Source organism: Triticum urartu, chromosome 2A (genome assembly GCF_056163025.1).
Source record: "Triticum urartu cultivar PI428250 chromosome 2A, HENAU_Tu73, whole genome shotgun sequence".
NCBI classification, from domain to species: domain Eukaryota; kingdom Viridiplantae; phylum Streptophyta; class Magnoliopsida; order Poales; family Poaceae; genus Triticum; species Triticum urartu.
Genome location: NC_141874.1, coordinates 13,489,231 through 13,513,835, shown reverse-complemented (window position 1 = coordinate 13,513,835; position 24,605 = coordinate 13,489,231). Strand labels below are relative to the sequence as shown.

Genomic DNA, 24,605 nt, shown 5'->3' with positions numbered 1-24,605 from the left:
CTTGCTTGGGGGGCAAGCCCCCCACCCCTTGGCCGCCGCCCCCCTAGGAGATTGGATCTCCTAGGGCCGGCTTCCCCCCTAGACACCCCTATATATAGTGGGGGAGATGGAGGACATCATACCTCAGCCTTTTGGCGCCTCCCTCTCCCCTGTTACATCTCTCTCTCGTAGTATAGGCGAAGCCCTGCTACTGTGACGCCCTGCATCCACCACCACGCCGTCGTGCTGTTGGATCTTCATCAACTTCTCCTTCCCCCTTGCTGGATCAAGAAGAAGGAGACGTTACGCTGACCGTACGTGTGTTGAACGCGGAGGTACCGTCCGTTCGGTGCTAGGATCTCCGGTGATTTGGATCACGTCGTGTTCGACTACCTCATCCCCGTTCTTTGAACGCTTCCGCTCGCGATCTACAAAGGTATGTAGATGCATCCGATCACTCGTTGCTAGATGAACTCATAGATGGATCTTGGTGAAGCCGTAGGAAATTTTTTGTTTTCTGCAACGTTCCCCAACATCGGGGTGGGGTGTGGCTGGGAAGATGCCCTTCCCATGCATTTCTATATCGTCCGGATGAAGCATTTGGCCTTCCAAGACACCAACTTTTTTGTTTCGGTGGGGTTCTTGGGGGCTCCAACGACTGGAGATGCTCTTATGTTTTCTAATTAGACTCCCCTCCCTAGGCACTCCGGCGGCGGAAGGGGGGGGGACCCCGGATCTGGACGTACGATGTGGAAATAAGGTGTGGGCTTGCGTCTCAGGCGGTCCCGCGTTCGGGGGAGCAGTCTTTGACGCATATGGAAATAATGTCCTCCCAATCCTTGCTCCGCCTCAACGATGGTGCTCAAGGCTTCAGTGCTGAACGACCAATGGATGTGGGTCATGTTGTTGCTGTGGGAGGCAACGACGGTAGCAGTACCATTGGCCGTTTTTTCCTTGAGCTTCGTCCGCGTCGTGGCAGCGGCTTACGCAGCATCTCTTGGAAGCTTCGAGAGTTTGTGCAAGCTTTGGGTGGTTGGCGTTTTTGTTTTCGTCCTATGGAGCAGCGACGGTGTGCCATCTTCTGGTGCTTCTATGTTGGCTTGGTCAGCCTCGAGGCTCTCAACTCTTGGACTTCGAATCTGGCGACTATGACTTCATCTCCGAAATGTTTGACAGTGTGCGTTAGACTACAACGCTCGCCCGAATCTAGCAGTGGGGAGGCTATCGGAGCGGCTGCGGTGGTGCACCATCGGCCCATCTAGTAGATTGGAGGAGTGAGGCATCCTAAGGACTTAATGGTAATATCTATCTTTTTTTACGGGTGTCTCACTGTTTGACCTGTGGCTAATAGATCTGAGGGTCTTTTCGATTTTTCTTCAAAAATAAATCGTACTATGTAACCTTATCTTTTACAAACATAATGTTCTCTAATAGTTTCTAGCATATACTAATTTCCCAAAATTTATGATCTTGTATGTTTGTCTCTTTTGTTTGCACCGAATTGGCTGTATGGCGTGTCAGGGTACCAAGAGGTAGCCGGGGAATTGATAGTCAGGTTGGAAAATCACTTGCTTGGCTGATCACACCACTTTGATGAAGATCAATGACGATGATCAACTGTGTAAATAATTTCATGATGTTTTTTTATGCGTGAGATACCATGCAACTAAGTCGGGTGTGCCTGGCACTACAAAGAACACCAGAGGTAATACAAATTACTACAGACCCATGGACCACCTATAAGTTGCATGATTTCTCACGCATAAAAAAAATCATGAAATTATTTGCACTGAGACAGGGGCCTAGAGGCAGCAATGAGCTTTGCTCACTGAGCGCTAGCAGTGGATGCAAGAGGAGTAAGACTTCGGTACCCTCAAAGATTTGAATGGTTTATTCAAATTCTGAAAGGGTGTTTTTATAAGGATATGTGCTACTTAACTTTTTGGCCTTTTCGCAAAGAAAGAAGATGCACAGAGCCAACACCCGGTTCCAACGGACCTATTTATTTTCACTAGGACAATGCCCATGCGTTGCAACAGAATATAAATATTCTAGTCCGTTAGGTTGTGATTTAACTACCCATATGAATGTGATTGTGTAAATAAATGTTTATTAAATCGTGACCATGATTATCCTAGGCCTTATATTTTGATGAGAAGTTTGACAAGTAAACTAAAATGGAATTGGTTCAAAAAATAAGTAAATTAAGATGATTGATTATCATATGAGGATGGTTGAACGAAGGGGGTAGTGAGAAGGAAAGTAAAACATGATACCTTACATTCTTTTGAACAAGTGTATATAGCGATAGAGATTACTTGTTTTTTTATTTTCTTAAAACTTTCGATTTATTCATCTTCAATCACGGCAGTACGATGAACACCAGAAATAACTAAGCTTTTTACCCAGAGTTTACTTGGTTAAACTTGGATTCATGATTATATCAGTGATGTTTCTTTATCTGCTTGGGTCGACCATCTCTACAGCTTTTGCGTGTCCGACTACTTCCCAGCCCTCATAGGCCTCGACCTGGATGGCCATGAAAAGGTTTCCAAGGATGCAGTGCAAACAATCAACCGGTTGCATGATCCTATTATAGAGGAGCGGATCCGCGAAAGGTCATCCACTCTGGAGAAAGGGGGTGAAAAGAAAGAGGCCCGAGACCTTTTGGACGTTCTGGTTCATCTTAAAGATGCAGAGGGACAACCAATGCTTTCCCTAGAAGACATTAGGGCACAAACAGCGGTTAGTATGACATCCTAACCTCAATAAAGAGTGCATTCATTGTTCTTCGGTCCATTTTATCCATGTATTGACCTTTTCTGTTGCATTATACCGATTACTTTATTTATTCTCAAATCTATGGATGTAGGAAATGATGTTTGCAGCAGTCTACCCATCTAATGCGGTTGAGTGGGCACTTGCTGAGATGATGAACATGCCAGAGATCATGCAAAAAGCAACCGAGGAACTCGATGCCATCATCGGTAAAGATAGACTAGTGCAGGAGTCTAACATTCCTCGGCTAAACTATCTCAAATTATGCATCTGGGAGGCCTTCCGCTTACACCCATAGCATTCTCTTAACGTACCCCATGTCGCCATGGCAGACACAACTATTGCTGGCTACACAATCCCCAAGGATAGCCACATACTTTTAAGCCGGCTTGGACTTGGCCGCAATCCCAAGATCTGGACTGAACCACTGGAGTTTCAGCCTGAGAGGCATTTGAACACTAGAAATGTACTTCTCACTGATCCAGGCCTCCGTTTCATTTCATTTAGCAGTGGGAGGAGGGGTTGTCCTGGGATCTCACTTGGTACCTCTATGACACTGATGTTGTTTGCAAGGATGTTGCAGGGATTCACTTCGACAAAGCTTCCCGGTGTTAAGAGTATCAGTCTCCAAGAAGGCAATGCAGGCCTTGCACTAGCTGAACCCCTTGTTCTGCAAGCTACACCACGGTTGGCTTCACATATCTATATATGATCCAATTAAATAGATTAAATACACATTTTCTCATTTATGTTTCAATAAAATGTATCGGGAACTAGTGTATGCTACATGTTTCTGGCGCTACGTTCGGTTCTCTTGTAATGTTATGACACTGCATGTGTGTAGAAACAAAGAAGCAATCGATGGTTGCATCACTAATGTAATGTGTGTACTTATCATTGTGTAAAACAAAACCTCTGTATTTTCCATTATGGTGTACCATGCAAATAATCCTTGGAATTGCACAAAAGTTTTATGTTTATGTTGTTACATGCCTGGCTGTACAATTGTGTGCCCATCAGTGACCCCGTCTTACCATTATGTCATTCATGCATTAATATGTTCTGTATTGCGAACTTGTTGTTCTATGAACTAAGTTTTGTTTTATTCTATTAACTAGGATTTCTTTGTTGTGAGAAATCTTTTCTTGTGGGATATAAAAGCTGTATCAATATGCATTTTAGTAGAAAGAAACTTATACACAATGATTAACGAGCTGGGCAGGTTCGCCATCACTGAAAAAGCGAAAAAAAGGAAAATGCTCATCCTAATCAGGCTCAAGGCCCGGTTCATTTCCCTTTGAAACAACCAAAGTTCTGAAGAACTAGACTGCGGCAGATTCTGCTTAATAATCAAGTGAAACAGGCTGTCCAAAGAGATGGCTTGGTGCTTGAAAAGGATGCCGAAAGTCTTATTTTGGAAGTAATTTTCTAGTTTTCATATGTTTAATGAATTGTATTTTGCAGGACAGTATATTGTCAGGCTAGTGTTTATTGTTGATAATGCTACCAGTAAGTTCTTGTTGTTTGGTTTGACTGTCAGTTTTTCGTTTATTGCTGCAGGTTCTTCATTTCAATAATTTCACTTCATTTCATCAGTGCAACAACAAAGACAGAAATAAAAATTTATTGCTGAATTACACAGGCAAAGTTGCTATAGTAATTACCCTTTTCGGCATAAACTGCAAATTATTCTAAAGAACAGAATTGTCGTTATCCACAGACGTTTATGGAATAGACTATCTACCTGTGGCATAGATCATATCATACATCGTACAAGTTGCATCCATGCAATGAATTCTATATCTAGTATTACAAAAGGGAAAAAAGTTCATTTTTTAAGTAGACTATATAATAGGTGGAGATAGAGTTTCCAAGTTTATATTGTAACAATCTGCTCATTTTTCTTTTAGGTAGCATGATATTCATTGCTTTACAAACTAGGGAATTTAAAAGTGATTGTTCCTAAACTATTTTCAGTTTTTTCTTAATTTTCTTAGATTAATTGTGCATTTTGTTGAATTTTCTTTTTCTTTTAATCATTAATTTTATATTATAAAAATATGATAAGTTTTAATTTTGCTGGAAATTATAATCTAATTGTTTTTATTGTTTTCTAAACACTTATGGCCTTTCGGTTTATGTCTGTCTCTTTCTATTTAAATTTGTGTCCGGCAGACAGCCAGACCTGCAAATCCGCTGGAATGCAATTTTTATCAGTTGTTGATTTATTTTATGTGTTTTCAAGAATTTGGTTGTCTATATATTTCATTATGCCCGATGATCTGCCATGTGTTCTGCTCACGATCTAGTCCATGGTGAATTATGAATCCCTAATCAAATTGTGGAGCCATGTTAACACCAAATACAAAATAGTACATGTCTCCGGGGAAAGGGCAGGTCTGAGACTGAGACTCCCAGCCTCCTCATTTAAAAAATAACTCCAACTGAGTTTAGAGCTAGCCAAGCTCGAGTTTTATTTGTTTTACAAAGTTCTCTTTATTAGTTTCATTAACTTTAAAAATATGCAGAAACAATGTTTATAAATCATATGCATATATGTATCTCAAAAGGTACTTCTGAAATATGTAATTTTGTTGATTTGAGAAATATTCTATTAGAGAAGTTTGCTGGCTGATATAGTTGATGGTGAATTTATTAATTCCTGTTTATAGCCTGCAGATGTCGAGAATCGATAGTCATGCACTTTTGCTAGATTTAATTTCCACAATACTCTTTCTGGTTCCGATAAGAAAAGTCCTCGTGTTCGATACTAACACGGTCTCCTGTGTTAAATTACATACCATCATGCTATCCCAATCTAGGAGAGTAGTTTTGCATAAAGGACGCCTTTATTGACTCATAATATGGCATCTAGGAGATATGGGCAATGAGTACACGCCAGGTCTCTGCATTGTTAAGATGTACATCACGGCCATCGACGTCTTCTGGTCTATATCGATGACCTCCCGCTCATTGCTTTCATATGTTCCCTAGATTAAACAAGTTTGATCCGCTACAGCAATGAGCTTGGTTCACCATGTGATATGTGTGGCCGGTGGATGCATGACAAAGAAGACTTTGACACCTTGAAGGGTTGGATGTATTTTTCAATTTTATAGGAGTGTTCTTGTACGTGTTTGTGCTACTTAATATATGGCCAGTGGCCTTTTCGGAAAAGAAAAAGATGCACACGGCCAACACCTGGTTCTAGTAGGCTTTTTTTTCATACTTAATTACTGGTTGTATCGGTGATGTTGCTTTACCAAGAAAGGTGGACGAAACCCTAGTTTCTGAAAAGTAGCTATTCCTTTTAACACCAAATTGTATTCTGAGACTGCGGCTCACAACCAAGCTTAGCTTGTCTTCTAGCTGTGACCTGTGATTATCACAATCACTGGCACTAGCCGGTCCTCCATGACACGGTGTGTCCGAGAAGAGAAGAAGAGAAGAGAAGAGAGGAGTCCAGGCAGCCACAGCCCGCACAATCGCATGGGCCAAACGTGCCGGAGCACGTACTGTACGTCCAAGGTCGTCACATTTGCAGCAGCTGGCATATGTGACACCAGTACATGACGTACATCTGAAAAATGAGCAAGTACCGTGTCAAGCGGCTCTGCGTTCGTGAATGAGAACGTCCACAAGATGAGAACGTCAACACGAGTCGGTGTCCATCGTACGTAACTTGTCCATCGTCAGTTGCGTAGGCATAGTGCTGCAGATTGGACTGGAGAGATACGCGTGCGATCCAGAGGACCAGAACACGACAGTGAAGAGACAGACGACGGCGATGACAGTACGAGCCTGTGCACAATCGAACGGTCGACAAATGGAATTTCTCTTGTCTGCCCCGGATGCATCTGCACTTGCCAATTTCGAATCGTTAAGATGAAGCTTTTTTACTAAGACACCTATTTGCTCGCATGTGCACCTTTGAATGTAGAGGCGGGGAGTTGTTAATCTCTCTTAGAGCATCTCCACCCGTCCCCGGGACGCCTTTTTAGGCTCGGGCAGTGGCCTCTTGAGGGCGCCGGCGGAAGTTTCGGCGAATCGTGTCTTCCCACATATCCTTTTTCTTAGCCCATTTAATAATTTCCCTCGCAAAATTTTGGTTGGGATGGGGTGTGGCTGGGAAGATGCCGGTGTGCCATTTTACGGAGCAGTGACGGTGTGCCATTTTTTGGTGCTTCTACGTCGGTTTGGTCAGCGTCAAGGCTCTCAACTCTTGGACTTCGAATCTGGCGACTACGAATTCATCTCCGAAATGTTTGACAGTGTGCGTTAGACTACAACGCTCGCCCGAATCTAGCAGTGGGGAGGCTATCGGAGCGGCTGGGGGGGCGCACCATCAGCCCATCCAGGAGATTGGAGGAGTGAGGCACCCTAGGGACTTAGTTGTAATATCTATCTTTTTTTACTGGTGTCTTACTGTTTGATCTGTGGCCAATAGATCTGAGGGTCTTTTCGATTTTTCTTCAAAAATAAATCGTACTATGCAACCTTATCTTTTATAAACATAATGTTTTCTAATAGTTTCTAGCATATACTAATTTCCCAAAATTTATGATCTTTTATGTTTGTCTCTTTTCTTTGCACCGGATTGGCTGTACGGCGTGCAATTCTTGTCAGGGTACCAAGAGGTAGCCGGGAATTGATAGTCAGGTTGGAAAATCACTTACTTGGCTGATCACACCACTTTGATGAAGATCAAGGACGATGATCCACTGTGCAAATAATTTCATGATGTTTCGCTTTATTAGTTTCATTAACTTTAAAAATATGCAGAAACGATGTTTATAAATCATATGCATATATGTATCTCAAAAGGTACTTTCGAAATATGTAATTTTGTTTATTTGAGAACTATGCTATTATTGAATTTTGTTGGCTGATATAGTTGATGGTGGATTTATTAATTCCTGTTTATAGCCTGCAGATGTGGAGAATCGATAGTCATGCACTTTTGCTAGATTTAATTTCCACAATACTCTTTCGGGTTCCAATTAGAAAAGTCCTCGTGTTCGATGCTAACACGGTTTCCTGTGCTAAATTACATACCATCATGCTATCCTAATCTAGGAGAGTAGTTTTGCATAAAGGGCGCCTTTATTGACTCATAATATGGCATCTAGGAGATACGTACAATGAGTACACACCAGGCTCTGCATGGTTAAGATGTACATCACGGCGATCGACGTCTTCTGGTCTATATCAATGACCTCCTGGTCATTGCTTTTACATGTTCCCTGGTTTAAACAAGTTTGATCCGCAGCGGCAACGAGCTTTGTTCGTCACATGCCCAGTGGATGCATGACGAAGAAGACTTTGGTACCCTGAAGGGTTGGATGTAGTTTTCAATTTTATAGTGTTCTTGTAAGGGTTTGTACTACTTAATATAGGTGGCTTTTTCGGAAAAGGAAAAGATGCACACGGCCCACACCTGGTTCTAGTAGGCTAATTTATTTTTCCACACTTGTTTATTGGTTGTATCAGTGATGTTGCTTTACCAAGAAAGCTGGACGAAACCCTAGTTTCTGAAAAAATACCTATTCCTTTTAACACCAAATACAATAAAATACTGTACATGTGTCCAGGGTGACAGGGCAATTCCGAGACTGGGACTCACAACCAAGCTTAGCTTGTCTTCAGCTGTGACTTGTGATTATTACAATCACTGATACTAGCCGGTCCTCCCTGACACGGTGTGTATGAGAAGAGAAGAGAGGAGTCAAGGCAGCCACAGCCCGCACGATCGCACGGGCGAAACGCGCGGGGTCGAATTGTCATCGGGAGCACGTCGGAGGTTGTCACATCTGCAGCAGCTGGCATATGTGACACCAGTACGTGACGTACATCTGAAAAATGAGCAAGTTAATCATGTACTCCTACCCTGTTAGTAAGTGGCTCTGCGCTCGTGGATGAGAACGTCCACAAGATTAGTCTCACAAGGCGATTCGGTGTCCGTCGTACGTAACTTGTCCATCATTGGTTGTGTAGGCAATAGTGCTATAGATTGGACTGGAGAGAAAGGCTTCAGAACCTCAACGTGCGATCTAGAACACGACAGTGAAGAGACAGCCGACGGCGATGACAGTAGGAGCCTGTGCACATTCGAACGGTCGACAAATGGAATTTCTCTTGGCTGTCCTGGATGCATCTGAACTTGCCAATTTCGAATCGTTAAGATAAAGCTTTTTTTTCTAAGACACCTATTTGCTCTCCAGTGCATTTTGAATGTAGAGCCGGGGAGTTGTTGATCTCTCTTAGAGCATCTCCACCCGGCCACAGGACACCTTTTTAGGCTCGGGCGGCACCTTATCCAGGCGAAACCCAGCGCGTTGGTGGCCTCTGGAGGCGTCGGCAGAAGTTCCGGCAAATCGTGTCTCCCCGCATGTCCTTTTTCTTGGCCCATTTAATCATTTCGCTCACAAACTTTTGGTCGGGTGTTGGAAATATGCCCTAGAGGCAATAATAAAAGCATTATTATTATATTTCCTTGTTCATGATAATTGTCTTTATTCATGCTATAATTGTGTTATCCGGAAATCGTAATACATGTGGGAATAACAGACACCAACATGTCCCTAGTAAGCCTCTAGTTGACTAGCTCGTTGATCAACAGATAGTCATGGTTTCCTGACTATGGACATTGGATGTCATTGATAACGAGATCACATCATTAGGAGAATGATGTGATGGACAAGACCCAATCCTAAACATAGCATAAAGATCGTATAGTTCGTTTGCTAGAGTTTTTCCAATGTCAAGTATCTTTTCCTTAGACCATGAGATCGTGTAACTCCCGGATACCGTAGGAGTGCTTTGGGTATACCAAACGTCACAACGTAACTGGGTGACTATAAAGGTAGACTACGGGTATCTCCGAAAGTATCTGTTGGGTTGACACAGATCAAGACTGGGATTTGTCACTCCGTATGATGGAGAGGTATCATTGGGCCCACTCAGTAATGCATCATCATAATGAGCTCAAAGTAACCAAGTGTCTGGTCACGGGATCATGCATTACGGTACGAGTAAAGTGACTTGCCGGTAACGAGATTGAACGAGGTATTGGGATACCGACGATCGAATCTCGGGCAAGTAACATATCGATTGACAAAGGGAATTGCATACGGGGTTGCTTGAATCCTTGACATCGTGGTTCATCCGATGAGATCATCGTGGAGCATGTGGGAGCCAACATGGGTATCCAGATCCCGTTGTTGGTTATTGACCGGAGAGTCATCTCGGTCATGTCTGCCTGTCTCCCGAACCCGTAGGGTCTACACACTTAAGGTTCGGTGACGCTAGGGTTGTGAAGATATGTATATGCAGTAACCCGAATGTTGTCCGGAGTCCCGGATGAGATCCCGGATGTCACGAGGAGTTCCGGAATGGTCCGGAGGTAAAGAATTATATATAGGAAGTGCTATTTCGGCCATCGGGACAAGTTTCGGGGTCACCGGTATTGTATCGGGACCACCGGAAGGGTCCCGGGGGTCCACCGGGTGGGTCCACCTGACCCGGGGGGCCACATGGGCTGTAGGGGGTGCGCCTTGGCCTATATGGGCCAAGGGCACCAGCCCCAAAAGGGCCCATGCGCCTAGGGTTTGGGGAAACCCTAAAGGGGGGCGCCCCCTTGCTTGGGGGGCAAGCCCCCCACCCCTTGGCCGCCGCCCCCCTAGGAGATTGGATCTCCTAGGGCCGGCTTCCCCCCCTAGACACCCCTATATATAGTGGGGGAGATGGAGGACATCATACCTCAGCCTTTTGGCGCCTCCCTCTCCCCTGTTACATCTCTCTCTCGTAGTATAGGCGAAGCCCTGCTACTGTGACGCCCTGCATCCACCACCACGCCGTCGTGCTGTTGGATCTTCATCAACTTCTCCTTCCCCCTTGCTGGATCAAGAAGAAGGAGACGTTACGCTGACCGTACGTGTGTTGAACGCAGAGGTACCGTCCGTTCGGTGCTAGGATCTCCGGTGATTTGGATCACGTCGTGTTCGACTACCTCATCCCCGTTCTTTGAACGCTTCCGCTCGCGATCTACAAAGGTATGTAGATGCATCCGATCACTCGTTGCTAGATGAACTCATAGATGGATCTTGATGAAGCCGTAGGAAATTTTTTGTTTTCTGCAACGTTCCCCAACAGTGGCATCATGAGCTAGGTCTATGCGTAGTTCTTCTTGCGCGAGTAGAACACAATTTGTTGTGGGCGTCGATGTTGTCTACTTTCTTGCCGCTACTAGTCTTATCTTGCTTCAACGGTATTGTGGGATGAAGCGGCCCGGACCAACCTTACACGTATGCTTACGTGAGACCGGTTCCACCGACTAACATGCACTAGTTGCATAAGGTGGCTGGCGGGTGTCTGTCTCTCCTACTTTAGTTGGAGCGGATTCGATGAAAAGGGTCCTTATGAAGGGTAAATAGAAGTTGACAAATCACGTTGTGGCTTTCACGTAGGTAAGAAAACGTTCTTGCTAGAACCCTAATTCAGCCACGTAAAACTTGCAACAACAATTAGAGGACGTCTACCTTGTTTTTGCAGCAAGTGCTTTGTGATATGATATGGCCAAAGTTGTGATGAATGATGAATGATCTATATATGATGTATGAGTTGTTCATGCTATTGTAATAGGAATCACGACTTGCATGTCGATGAGTATGACAACCGGCAGGAGCCATAGGAGTTGTCTTTATTTTTGTATGACCTGCGTGTCATTGAGAAACGCCATGTAAATTACTTTACTTTATTGCTAAACGCGTTAGCCATAGTAGTAGAAGTAATAGTTGGCGAGCAACTTCATGGAGACACGATGATGGAGATCATGGTGTCAAGCCGGTGACAAGATGATCATGGAGCCCCAAGATGGAGATCAAAGGAGCTATGTGATATTGGCCATATCATGTCATGTTTATTATTTGATTGCATGTGATGTTTATCATGTTTTGCGTCTTGTTTACTTAGAACGACGGTAGTAAATAAGATGATCCCTCATAATAATTTCAAGAAGTGTTCCCCCTAACTGTGCACCGTTGCGACAGTTCGTTGTTTCAATGCACCACGTGATGATCGGGTGTTTGATCCAAACGTTCACGTACAATGGGTGTAAGACAGATTTACACATGCAAACACTTAGGTTGACTTGACGAGCCTAGCATGTACAGACATGGCCTCGGAACACAGAAGACCGAAAGGTAGAGCATGAGTCGTATAGAAGATACGATCAACATGAAGATGTTCACCGACGTTGACTAGTCCGTCTCACGTGATGATCGGACACGGCCTAGTTGACTCGGATCATGTTATACTTAGATGACTAGAAGAGGGATGTCTATCTAAGTGGGAGTTCATTGAATAATTTGATTAGATGAACTTAATTATCATGAACTTAGTCTAAAATATTTACAATATGTCTTGTAGATCAAATGGCCAACGTAGTCCTCAACTTCAACGCGTTCCTAGAGAAAACCAAGCTGAAAGACGATGGCAGCAACTATACGGACTGGGTCCGAAACCTGAGGATCATCCTCATAGCTGCCAAGAAAGATTATGTCCTACAAGCACCGCTAGGTGACCCGCCTGTCCCACAGAACCAAGACGTTATGAACGCTTGGCAGACACGTGCTGATGACTACTCCCTCGTTCAGTGTGGCATGCTTTACAGTTTAGAGCCGGGGCTCCAAAAGCGTTTTGAGAGACATGGAGCATATGAGATGTTCGAAGAGCTGAAAATGGTTTTTCAAGCTCACGCCTGGCTTGAGAGATATGAAGTCTCCGACAAATTCTTTAGCTGTAAGATGGAGGAAAATAGTTCTGTCAGTGAGCACATACTCACTATGTCTGGGTTACATAACCGCTTGACTCAGCTGGGAGTTAATCTCCCGGATGACGCGGTCATTGACAGAATCCTCCAGTCGCTTCCACCAAGCTACAAGAGCTTTGTGATGAACTTCAATATGCAGGGGATGGAAAAGACCATTCCTGAGGTATTTGCAATGCTGAAATCAGCAGAGGTAGAAGTCAAGAAGGAACATCAAGTGTTGATGGTCAATAAAACCACTAAGTTCAAGAAGGGCAAGGGTAAAAAGAACTTCAAGAAGGACGGCAAGGGAGTTGCCGCGCCCGGCAAGCAAGCTGCTGGGAAGAAGCCAAAGAATGGACCCAAGCCCGAGACTGAGTGCTTTTATTGCAAGGGAAGTGGTCACTGGAAGCGGAACTGCCCCAAATACTTAGCAGACAAGAAGGCCGGCAAAACAAAAGGTATATATGATATACATGTAATTGATGTGTACCTTACTAGTACCCGTAGTAGCTCCTGGGTATTTGATACCGGTGCAGTTGCTCACATTTGTAACTCAAAGCAGGGGCTGCGGAATAAGCGGAGACTGGCAAAGGACGAGGTGACGATGCGCGTCGGGAATGGTTCCAAGGTCAATGTGATCGCCGTCGGCACGCTACCTCTATATTTGCCTTCGGGATTAGTTTTAAACCTTAATAATTGTTATTTAGTGCCAGCTTTGAGCATGAACATTGTATCGGGATCTCGTTTAATTCGAGATGGCTACTCATTTAAATCCGAGAATAATGGTTGTTCTATTTATATGAGAGATATGTTTTATGGTCATGCTCCTATGGTGAATGGTTTATTCTTATTGAATCTCGAGCGTAACGCTACATATATTCATAGTGTGAGTACCAAAAGATGTAAGGTTGATAATGATAGTCCCACATATTTGTGGCACTGCCGCCTTGGTCACATAGGTGTCAAACGCATGAAGAAGCTCCATGCTGATGGACTTTTAGAGTCTCTTGATTATGAATCATTTGACACGTGCGAACCATGCCTCATGGGTAAAATGACCAAGACTCCGTTCTCAGGAACAATGGAGCGAGCAACCAACTTATTGGAAATCATAAATACTGATGTGTGCGCTCCAATGAGCGTTGAGGCTCGCGCTGGCTATCGTTATGTTCTCACCCTCACTGATGAATTGAGTAGATATGGGTATATCTACTTAATGAAACACAAGTCTGAAACCTTTGAAAAGTTCAAGGAATTTCAGAGTGAGGTTGAGAATCAACGTGACAGGAAGATCAAGTTTCTACGATCAGATCGTGGAGGAGAATACTTGAGTCACGAATTTGGCACACACTTAAGAAAATGTGGAATAGTTTCACAACTCACGCCGCCTGGAACACCTCAGCGTAATGGTATGTCCGAACGTCGTAATCGCACTTTATTAGATATGGTGCGATCTATGATGTCTCTTACCGATTTACCGCTATCTTTTTGGGGCTATGCTTTAGAGACTGCCGCATTCACTTTAAATAGGGCTCCGTCGAAATCCGTTGAGATGACACCGTATGAATTATGGTTTGGGAAGAAACCTAAGCTGTCGTTTCTAAAAGTTTGGGGATGCGATGCTTATGTCAAGAAACTTCAACCTAAAAAGATCGAACCCAAGTCGGAAAAATGCGTCTTCATAGGATACCCTAAAGAAACTATTGGGTATACCTTCTACCTCAGATCCGAAGGCAAGATCTTTGTTGCCAAGAATGGATTCTTTCTAGAAAAAGAGTTTCTCTCGAAAGAATTAAGTGGGAGGAAAGTAGAACTTGATGAAGTATTACCTCTTGAACCGGAAAATAGCGCAACTCAAGAAAATGTTCCTGAGGTGCCTGCACCGACTAGAGAGGAAGTTAATGATAATGATCAACATACTTCTGATCAAGCTCCTACTGAAATTCGAAGGTCCACAAGGACACGTTCCGCACTAGAGTGGTACGGCAACCCTGTCTTGGAAATCATGTTGTTAGACAATGGTGAACCTTCGAACTATGAAGAAGCGATGGCGGGCCCGGATTCCGACAAATGGCTAGAAGGCATGAAATCCGAGATAGGATCCATGTATGAAAACGAAGTGTGGACTTTGACTGACCTGCCCGTTGAACGGCGAGCCATAGAAAATAAATGGATCTTTAAGAAGAAGACAGACGCGGATGGTAATGTGACCATCTATAAAGCTCGGCTTGTCACTAAGGGTTATCGACAAGTTCAAGGGGTTGACTACGATGTGACTTTCTCACCGGTAGCGAAGCTAAAGTCCGTCCGAATCATGTTAGCAATTGCCGCATTTTACGATTATGAGATATGGCAAATGGACGTCAAAACGGCATTCCTTAATGGTTTCCTTAAGGAAGAATTGTATATGATGCAGCCGGAAGGTTTTGTCGATCCTAAGAATGCTGACAAAGTTTGCAAGCTCCAACGCTCGATTTATGGGTTGGTGCAAGCATCTCGGAGTTGGAACATTCGCTTTGATGAGATGATCAAAGCGTTTGGGTTTACGCAGACTTATGGAGAAGTCTGCGTTTACAAGAAAGTGAGTGGGAGCTCGGTAGCATTTCTCATATTATATGTAGATGACATACTTTTGATGGGAAATGATATAGAACTCTTCGACAGCATCAAGGCCTACTTGAATAAGACTTTTTCAATGAAGGACCTTGGAGAAGCTGCTTATGTATTAGGCATCAAGATCTATAGAGATAGATCAAGACGCCTCATAGGTCTTTCACAAAGCACATACCTTGATAAGATATTGAAGAAGTTCAATATGGATCAGTCTAAGAAGGGGTTCTTGCCTGTGTTACAAGGTATGAAATTGAGCTCAGCTCAATGTCCGACCACGGCAGAAGATATAGAAGAGATGAGTGTCATCCCCTATGCCTCAGCCATAGGTTCTATTATGTATGCCATGCTGTGTACCAGACCTGATGTAAACCTTGCCGTAAGTTTGGTAGGAAGGTACCAAAGTAATCCCAGCAAGGAACACTGGACAGCGGTCAAGAATATCCTGAAGTACCTGAAAAGGACTAAGGAAATGTTTCTCGTTTATGGAGGTGACGAAGAGCTCGTCGTAAAGAGTTACGTCGACGCTAGCTTCGACACAGATCTGGATGACTCTAAGTCACAAACCGGATACGTGTATATTTTGAATGGTGGGGCAGTAAGCTGGTGCAGTTGCAAGCAGAGCATCATGGCGGAATCTACATGTGAAGCGGAGTACATGGCAGCCTCGGAGGCAGCACATGAAGCAATATGGGTGAAGGAGTTCATCACCGACCTAGGAGTCATACCCAATGCGTCGGGGCCAATCAAACTCTTTTGTGACAACACTGGAGCTATTGCACTTGCCAAGGAGCCCAGGTTTCACAAGAAGACAAGGCACATCAAGCGTCGCTTCAACTCCATTCGTGAAAATGTTCAAGATGGAGACATAGAGATTTGTAAAGTACATACGGACCTGAATGTAGCAGATCCGTTGACTAAACCTCTCCCTAGGGCAAAACATGATCAACACCAGAATTCCATGCGTGTTCGATTCATCACAATGTAACTAGATTATTGACTCTAGTGCAAGTGGGAGACTGTTGGAAATATGCCCTAGAGGCAATAATAAAAGCATTATTATTATATTTCCTTGTTCATCATAATTGTCTTTATTCATGCTATAATTGTGTTATCCGGAAATCGTAATACATGTGTGAATAACAGACACCAACATGTCCCTAGTAAGCCTCTAGTTGACTAGCTCGTTGATCAACAGATAGTCATGGTTTCCTGACTATGGACATTGGATGTCGTTGATAACGAGATCACATCATTAGGAGAATGATGTGATGGACAAGACCCAATCCTAAACATAGCATAAAGATCGTATAGTTCGTTTGCTAGAGTTTTTCCAATGTCAAGTATCTTTTCCTTAGACCATGAGATCGTGTAACTCTCGGATACCGTAGGAGTGCTTTGGGTATACCAAACGTCACAACGTAACTGGGTGACTATAAAGGTAGACTACGGGTATCTCCGAAACTATCTGTTGGGTTGACACGGATCAAGACTGGGATTTGTCACTCCATATGACGGAGAGGTATCACTGGGCCCACTCAGTAACGCATCATCATAATGAGCTCAAAGTAACCAAGTGTCTGGTCACGGGATCATGCATTACGGTACGAGTAAAGTGACTTGCCGGTAATGAGATTGAACGAGGTATTGGGATACCGACGATCGAATCTCGGGCAAGTAACATATCGATTGACAAAGGGAATTGCATACGTGGTTGCTTGAATCCTTGACATCGTGGTTCATCCGATGAGATCATCGTGGATCATGTGGGAGCCAACATGGGTATCCAGATCCCGCTGTTGGTTATTGACCGGAGAGTCGTCTCGGTCATGTCTGCCTGTCTCCCGAACCCGTAGGGTCTACACACTTAAGGTTCGGTGACGCTAGGGTTGTGAAGATATGTATATGCAGTAACCCGAATGTTGTTTGGAGTCCCGGATGAGATCCCGGACGTCATGAGGAGTTCCGGAATGGTCCGGAGGTAAAGAATTATATATAGAAAGTGCTATTTCGGCCATCGGGACAAGTTTCGGGGTCACCGGTATTGTACCGGGACCACCGGAAGGGTCCCGGGGGTCCACCGGGTGGGTCCACCTGACCCGGGGGGCCACATGGGCTGTAGGGGGTGCGCCTTGGCCTATATGGGCCAAGGGCACCAGCCCCAAAAGGGCCCATGCGCCTAGGGTTTGGGGAAACCCTAAAGGGGGGCGCCCCCTTGCTTGGGGGGCAAGCCCCCCACCCCTTGGCCGCCGCCCCCCTAGGAGATTGGATCTCCTAGGGCCGGCTTCCCCCCTAGACACCCCTATATATAGTGGGGGAGATGGAGGACATCATACCTCAGCCTTTTGGCGCCTCCCTCTCCCCTGTTACATCTCTCTCTCGTAGTATAGGCGAAGCCCTGCTACTGTGACGCCCTGCATCCACCACCACGCCGTCGTGCTGTTGGATCTTCATCAACTTCTCCTTCCCCCTTGCTGGATCAAGAAGAAGGAGACGTTACGCTGACCGTACGTGTGTTGAACGCGGAGGTACCGTCCGTTCGGTGCTAGGATCTCCGGTGATTTGGATCACGTCGTGTTCGACTACCTCATCCCCGTTCTTTGAACGCTTCCGCTCGCGATCTACAAAGGTATGTAGATGCATCCGATCACTCGTTGCTAGATGAACTCATAGATGGATCTTGGTGAAGCCGTAGGAAAATTTTTGTTTTCTGCAACGTTCCCCAACATCGGGGTGGGGTGTGGCTGGGAAGATGCCCTTCCCATGCATTTCTATATCGTCCGGATGAAGCATTTGGCCTTCCAAGACACCAACTTTTTTGGTTCGGTGGGGTTCTTGGGGGCTCCAACGACTGGAGATGCTCTTATGTTTTCTAATTAGACTCCCCTCCCTAGGCACTCCGGCGGCGGAAGGGGGGGGGACCCCGGATCTGGACGTACGATGTGGAAATAAGGTGTGGGCTTGCGTCTCAGGCGGTCCCGCGTTCGGGGGAGCAGTCTTTGACGCATATGGAAATAATGTCCTCCCAATCCTTGCTCCGCCTCAACGATGGTGCTCAAGGCTTCAGTGCTGAACGACCAATGGATGTGGGTCATGTTGTTGCTGTGGGAGGCAACGACGGTAGCAGTACCATTGGCCGTTTTTTCCTTGAGCTTCGTCCGCGTCGTGGCAGCGGCTTACGCAGCATCTCTTGGAAGCTTCGAGAGTTTGTGCAAGCTTTGGGTGGTTGGCGTTTTTGTTTTCGTCCTATGGAGCAGCGACGGTGTGCCATCTTCTGGTGCTTCTATGTTGGCTTGGTCAGCCTCGAGGCTCTCAACTCTTGGACTTCGAATCTGGCGACTATGACTTCATCTCCGAAATGTTTGACAGTGTGCGTTAGACTACAACGCTCGCCCGAATCTAGCAGTGGGGAGGCTATCGGAGCGGCTGCGGTGGTGCACCATCGGCCCATCTAGTAGATTGGAGGAGTGAGGCATCCTAAGGACTTAATGGTAATATCTATCTTTTTTTACGGGTGTCTCACTGTTTGACCTGTGGCTAATAGATCTGAGGGTCTTTTCGATTTTTCTTCAAAAATAAATCGTACTATGTAACCTTATCTTTTACAAACATAATGTTCTCTAATAGTTTCTAGCATATACTAATTTCCCAAAATTTATGATCTTGTATGTTTGTCTCTTTTGTTTGCACCGAATTGGCTGTATGGCGTGTCAGGGTACCAAGAGGTAGCCGGGGAATTGATAGTCAGGTTGGAAAATCACTTGCTTGGCTGATCACACCACTTTGATGAAGATCAATGACGATGATCGACTGTGTAAATAATTTCATGATGTTTTTTTATGCGTGAGATACCATGCAACTAAGTCGGGTGTGCCTGGCACTACAAAGAACACCAGAGGTAATACAAATTACTACAGACCCATGGACCACCTATAAGTTGCATGATTTCTCACGCATAAAAAAAATCATGAAATTATTTGCACTGAGACAGGGGCCTAGAGGCAGCAATGAGCTTTGCTCACTGAGCGCTAGCAGTGGATGCAAGAGGAGTAAGACTTCGGTACCCTCAAAGATTTGAATGGTTTATTCAAATTCTGAAAGGGTGTTTTTATAAGGATATGTGCTACTTAACTTTTTGGCCTTTTCGCAAAGAAAGAAGATGCACAGAGCCAACACCCGGTTCCAACGGACCTATTTATTTTCACTAGGACAATGCCCATGCGTTGCAACAGAATATAAATATTCTAGTCCGTTAGGTTGTGATTTAACTACCCATATGAATGTGATTGTGTAAATAAATGTTTATTAAATCGTGACCATGATTATCCTAGGCCTTATATTTTGATGAGAAGTTTGACAAGTAAACTAAAATGGAATTGGTTCAAAAAATAAGTAAATTAAGATGATTGATTATCATATGAGGATGGTTGAACGAAGGGGGTAGTGAGAAGGAAAGTAAAACATGATACCTTACATTCTTTTGAACAAGTGTATATAGCGATAGAGATTACTTGTTTTTTTATTTTCTTAAAACTTTCGATTTATTCATCTTCAATCACGGCAGTACGATGAACACCAGAAATAACTAAGCTTTTTACCCAGAGTTTACTTGGTTAAACTTGGATTCATGATTATATCAGTGATGTTTCTTTATCTGCTTGGGTCGACCATCTCTACAGCTTTTGCGTGTCCGACTACTTCCCAGCCCTCATAGGCCTCGACCTGGATGGCCATGAAAAGGTTTCCAAGGATGCAGTGCAAACAATCAACCGGTTGCATGATCCTATTATAGAGGAGCGGATCCGCGAAAGGTCATCCACTCTGGAGAAAGGGGGTGAAAAGAAAGAGGCCCGAGACCTTTTGGACGTTCTGGTTCATCTTAAAGATGCAGAGGGACAACCAATGCTTTCCCTAGAAGACATTAGGGCACAAACAGCGGTTAGTATGACATCCTAACCTCAATAAAGAGTGCATTCATTGTTCTTCGGTCCATTTTATCCATGTATTGACCTTTTCTGTTGCATTATACCGATTACTTTATTTATTCTCAAATCTATGGATGTAGGAAATGATGTTTGCAGCAGTCTACCCATCTAATGCGGTTGAGTGGGCACTTGCTGAGATGATGAACATGCCAGAGATCATGCAAAAAGCAACCGAGGAACTCGATGCCATCATCGGTAAAGATAGACTAGTGCAGGAGTCTAACATTCCTCGGCTAAACTATCTCAAATTATGCATCTGGGAGGCCTTCCGCTTACACCCATAGCATTCTCTTAACGTACCCCATGTCGCCATGGCAGACACAACTATTGCTGGCTACACAATCCCCAAGGATAGCCACATACTTTTAAGCCGGCTTGGACTTGGCCGCAATCCCAAGATCTGGACTGAACCACTGGAGTTTCAGCCTGAGAGGCATTTGAACACTAGAAATGTACTTCTCACTGATCCAGGCCTCCGTTTCATTTCATTTAGCAGTGGGAGGAGGGGTTGTCCTGGGATCTCACTTGGTACCTCTATGACACTGATGTTGTTTGCAAGGATGTTGCAGGGATTCACTTCGACAAAGCTTCCCGGTGTTAAGAGTATCAGTCTCCAAGAAGGCAATGCAGGCCTTGCACTAGCTGAACCCCTTGTTCTGCAAGCTACACCACGGTTGGCTTCACATATCTATATATGATCCAATTAAATAGATTAAATACACATTTTCTCATTTATGTTTCAATAAAATGTATCGGGAACTAGTGTATGCTACATGTTTCTGGCGCTACATTCGGTTCTCTTGTAATGTTATGACACTGCATGTGTGTAGAAACAAAGAAGCAATCGATGGTTGCATCACTAATGTAATGTGTGTACTTATCATTGTGTAAAACAAAACCTCTGTATTTTCCATTATGGTGTACCATGCAAATAATCCTTGGAATTGCACAAAAGTTTTATGTTTATGTTGTTACATGCCTGGCTGTACAATTGTGTGCCCATCAGTGACCCCGTCTTACCATTATGTCATTCATGCATTAATATGTTCTGTATTGCGAACTTGTTGTTCTATGAACTAAGTTTTGTTTTATTCTATTAACTAGGATTTCTTTGTTGTGAGAAATCTTTTCTTGTGGGATATAAAAGCTGTATCAATATGCATTTTAGTAGAAAGAAACTTATACACAATGATTAACGAGCTGGGCAGGTTCGCCATCACTGAAAAAGCGAAAAAAAGGAAAATGCTCATCCTAATCAGGCTCAAGGCCCGGTTCATTTCCCTTTGAAACAACCAAAGTTCTGAAGAACTAGACTGCGGCAGATTCTGCTTAATAATCAAGTGAAACAGGCTGTCCAAAGAGATGGCTTGGTGCTTGAAAAGGATGCCGAAAGTCTTATTTTGGAAGTAATTTTCTAGTTTTCATATGTTTAATGAATTGTATTTTGCAGGACAGTATATTGTCAGGCTAGTGTTTATTGTTGATAATGCTACCAGTAAGTTCTTGTTGTTTGGTTTGACTGTCAGTTTTTCGTTTATTGCTGCAGGTTCTTCATTTCAATAATTTCACTTCATTTCATCAGTGCAACAACAAAGACAGAAATAAAAATTTATTGCTGAATTACACAGGCAAAGTTGCTATAGTAATTACCCTTTTCGGCATAAACTGCAAATTATTCTAAAGAACAGAATTGTCGTTATCCACAGACGTTTATGGAATAGACTATCTACCTGTGGCATAGATCATATCATACATCGTACAAGTTGCATCCATGCAATGAATTCTATATCTAGTATTACAAAAGGGAAAAAAGTTCATTTTTTAAGTAGACTATATAATAGGTGGAGATAGAGTTTCCAAGTTTATATTGTAACAATCTGCTCATTTTTCTTTTAGGTAGCATGATATTCATTGCTTTACAAACTAGGGAATTTAAAAGTGATTGTTCCTAAAGTATTTTCAGTTTTTTCTTAATTTTCTTAGATTAATTGTGCATTTTGTTGAATTTTCTTTTTCTTTTAATCATTAATTTTATATTATAAAAATATGATAAGTTTTAATTTTGCTGGAAATTATAATCTAATTGTTTTTATTGTTTTCTAAACACTTATGGCCTTTCGGTTTATGTCTGTCTCTTTCTATTTAAATTTGTGTCCGGCAGACAGCCAGACCTGCAAATCCGCTGGAATGCAATTTTTATCAGTTGTTGATTTATTTTATGTGTTTTCAAGAATTTGGTTGTCTATATATTTCATTATGCCCGATGATCTGCCATGTGTTCTGCTCACGATCTAGTCCATGGTGAATTATGAATCCCTAATCAAATTGTGGAGCCATGTTAACACCAAATACAAAATAGTACATGTCTCCGGGGAAAGGGCAGGTCTGAGACTGAGACTCCCAGCCTCCTCATTTAAAAAATAACTCCAACTGAGTTTAGAGCTAGCCAAGCTCGAGTTTTATTTGTTTTACAAAGTTCTCTTTATTAGTTTCATTAACTTTAAAAATATGCAGAAACAATGTTTATAAATCATATGCATATATGTATCTCAAAAGGTACTTCTGAAATATGTAATTTTGTTGATTTGAGAAATATTCTATTAGAGAAGTTTGCTGGCTGATATAGTTGATGGTGAATTTATTAATTCCTGTTTATAGCCTGCAGATGTCGAGAATCGATAGTCATGCACTTTTGCTAGATTTAATTTCCACAATACTCTTTCTGGTTCCGATAAGAAAAGTCCTCGTGTTCGATACTAACACGGTCTCCTGTGTTAAATTACATACCATCATGCTATCCCAATCTAGGAGAGTAGTTTTGCATAAAGGACGCCTTTATTGACTCATAATATGGCATCTAGGAGATATGGGCAATGAGTACACGCCAGGTCTCTGCATTGTTAAGATGTACATCACGGCCATCGACGTCTTCTGGTCTATATCGATGACCTCCCGGTCATTGCTTTCATATGTTCCCTAGATTAAACAAGTTTGATCCGCTACAGCAATGAGCTTGGTTCACCATGTGATATGTGTGGCCGGTGGATGCATGACAAAGAAGACTTTGACACCTTGAAGGGTTGGATGTATTTTTCAATTTTATAGGAGTGTTCTTGTACGTGTTTGTGCTACTTAATATATGGCCAGTGGCCTTTTCGGAAAAGAAAAAGATGCACACGGCCAACACCTGGTTCTAGTAGGCTTTTTTTTCATACTTAATTACTGGTTGTATCGGTGATGTTGCTTTACCAAGAAAGGTGGACGAAACCCTAGTTTCTGAAAAGTAGCTATTCCTTTTAACACCAAATTGTATTCTGAGACTGCGGCTCACAACCAAGCTTAGCTTGTCTTCTAGCTGTGACCTGTGATTATCACAATCACTGGCACTAGCCGGTCCTCCATGACACGGTGTGTCCGAGAAGAGAAGAAGAGAAGAGAAGAGAGGAGTCCAGGCAGCCACAGCCCGCACAATCGCATGGGCCAAACGTGCCGGAGCACGTACTGTACGTCCAAGGTCGTCACATTTGCAGCAGCTGGCATATGTGACACCAGTACATGACGTACATCTGAAAAATGAGCAAGTACCGTGTCAAGCGGCTCTGCGTTCGTGAATGAGAACGTCCACAAGATGAGAACGTCAACACGAGTCGGTGTCCATCGTACGTAACTTGTCCATCGTCAGTTGCGTAGGCATAGTGCTGCAGATTGGACTGGAGAGATACGCGTGCGATCCAGAGGACCAGAACACGACAGTGAAGAGACAGACGACGGCGATGACAGTACGAGCCTGTGCACAATCGAACGGTCGACAAATGGAATTTCTCTTGTCTGCCCCGGATGCATCTGCACTTGCCAATTTCGAATCGTTAAGATGAAGCTTTTTTACTAAGACACCTATTTGCTCGCATGTGCACCTTTGAATGTAGAGGCGGGGAGTTGTTAATCTCTCTTAGAGCATCTCCACCCGTCCCCGGGACGCCTTTTTAGGCTCGGGCAGTGGCCTCTTGAGGGCGCCGGCGGAAGTTTCGGCGAATCGTGTCTTCCCACATATCCTTTTTCTTAGCCCATTTAATAATTTCCCTCGCAAAATTTTGGTTGGGATGGGGTGTGGCTGGGAAGATGCCGGTGTGCCATTTTACGGAGCAGTGACGGTGTGCCATTTTTTGGTGCTTCTACGTCGGTTTGGTCAGCGTCAAGGCTCTCAACTCTTGGACTTCGAATCTGGCGACTACGAATTCATCTCCGAAATGTTTGACAGTGTGCGTTAGACTACAACGCTCGCCCGAATCTAGCAGTGGGGAGGCTATCGGAGCGGCTGGGGGGGCGCACCATCAGCCCATCCAGGAGATTGGAGGAGTGAGGCACCCTAGGGACTTAGTTGTAATATCTATCTTTTTTTACTGGTGTCTTACTGTTTGATCTGTGGCCAATAGATCTGAGGGTCT

General features: G+C 43.8%; 2 pseudogenes; both read left to right on the top strand.

Annotated features, from left to right (window-relative positions):
• Positions 1–834: 834 nt before the first annotated feature.
• On the top strand, positions 835–3,469 carry LOC147982902 (tyrosine N-monooxygenase-like; annotated as a pseudogene).
• A 14,754-nt stretch (positions 3,470–18,223) lies between these two features.
• LOC147982901 (tyrosine N-monooxygenase-like) lies at positions 18,224–20,858 on the top strand (annotated as a pseudogene).
• The last annotated feature ends 3,747 nt before the right edge of the window (positions 20,859–24,605 follow it).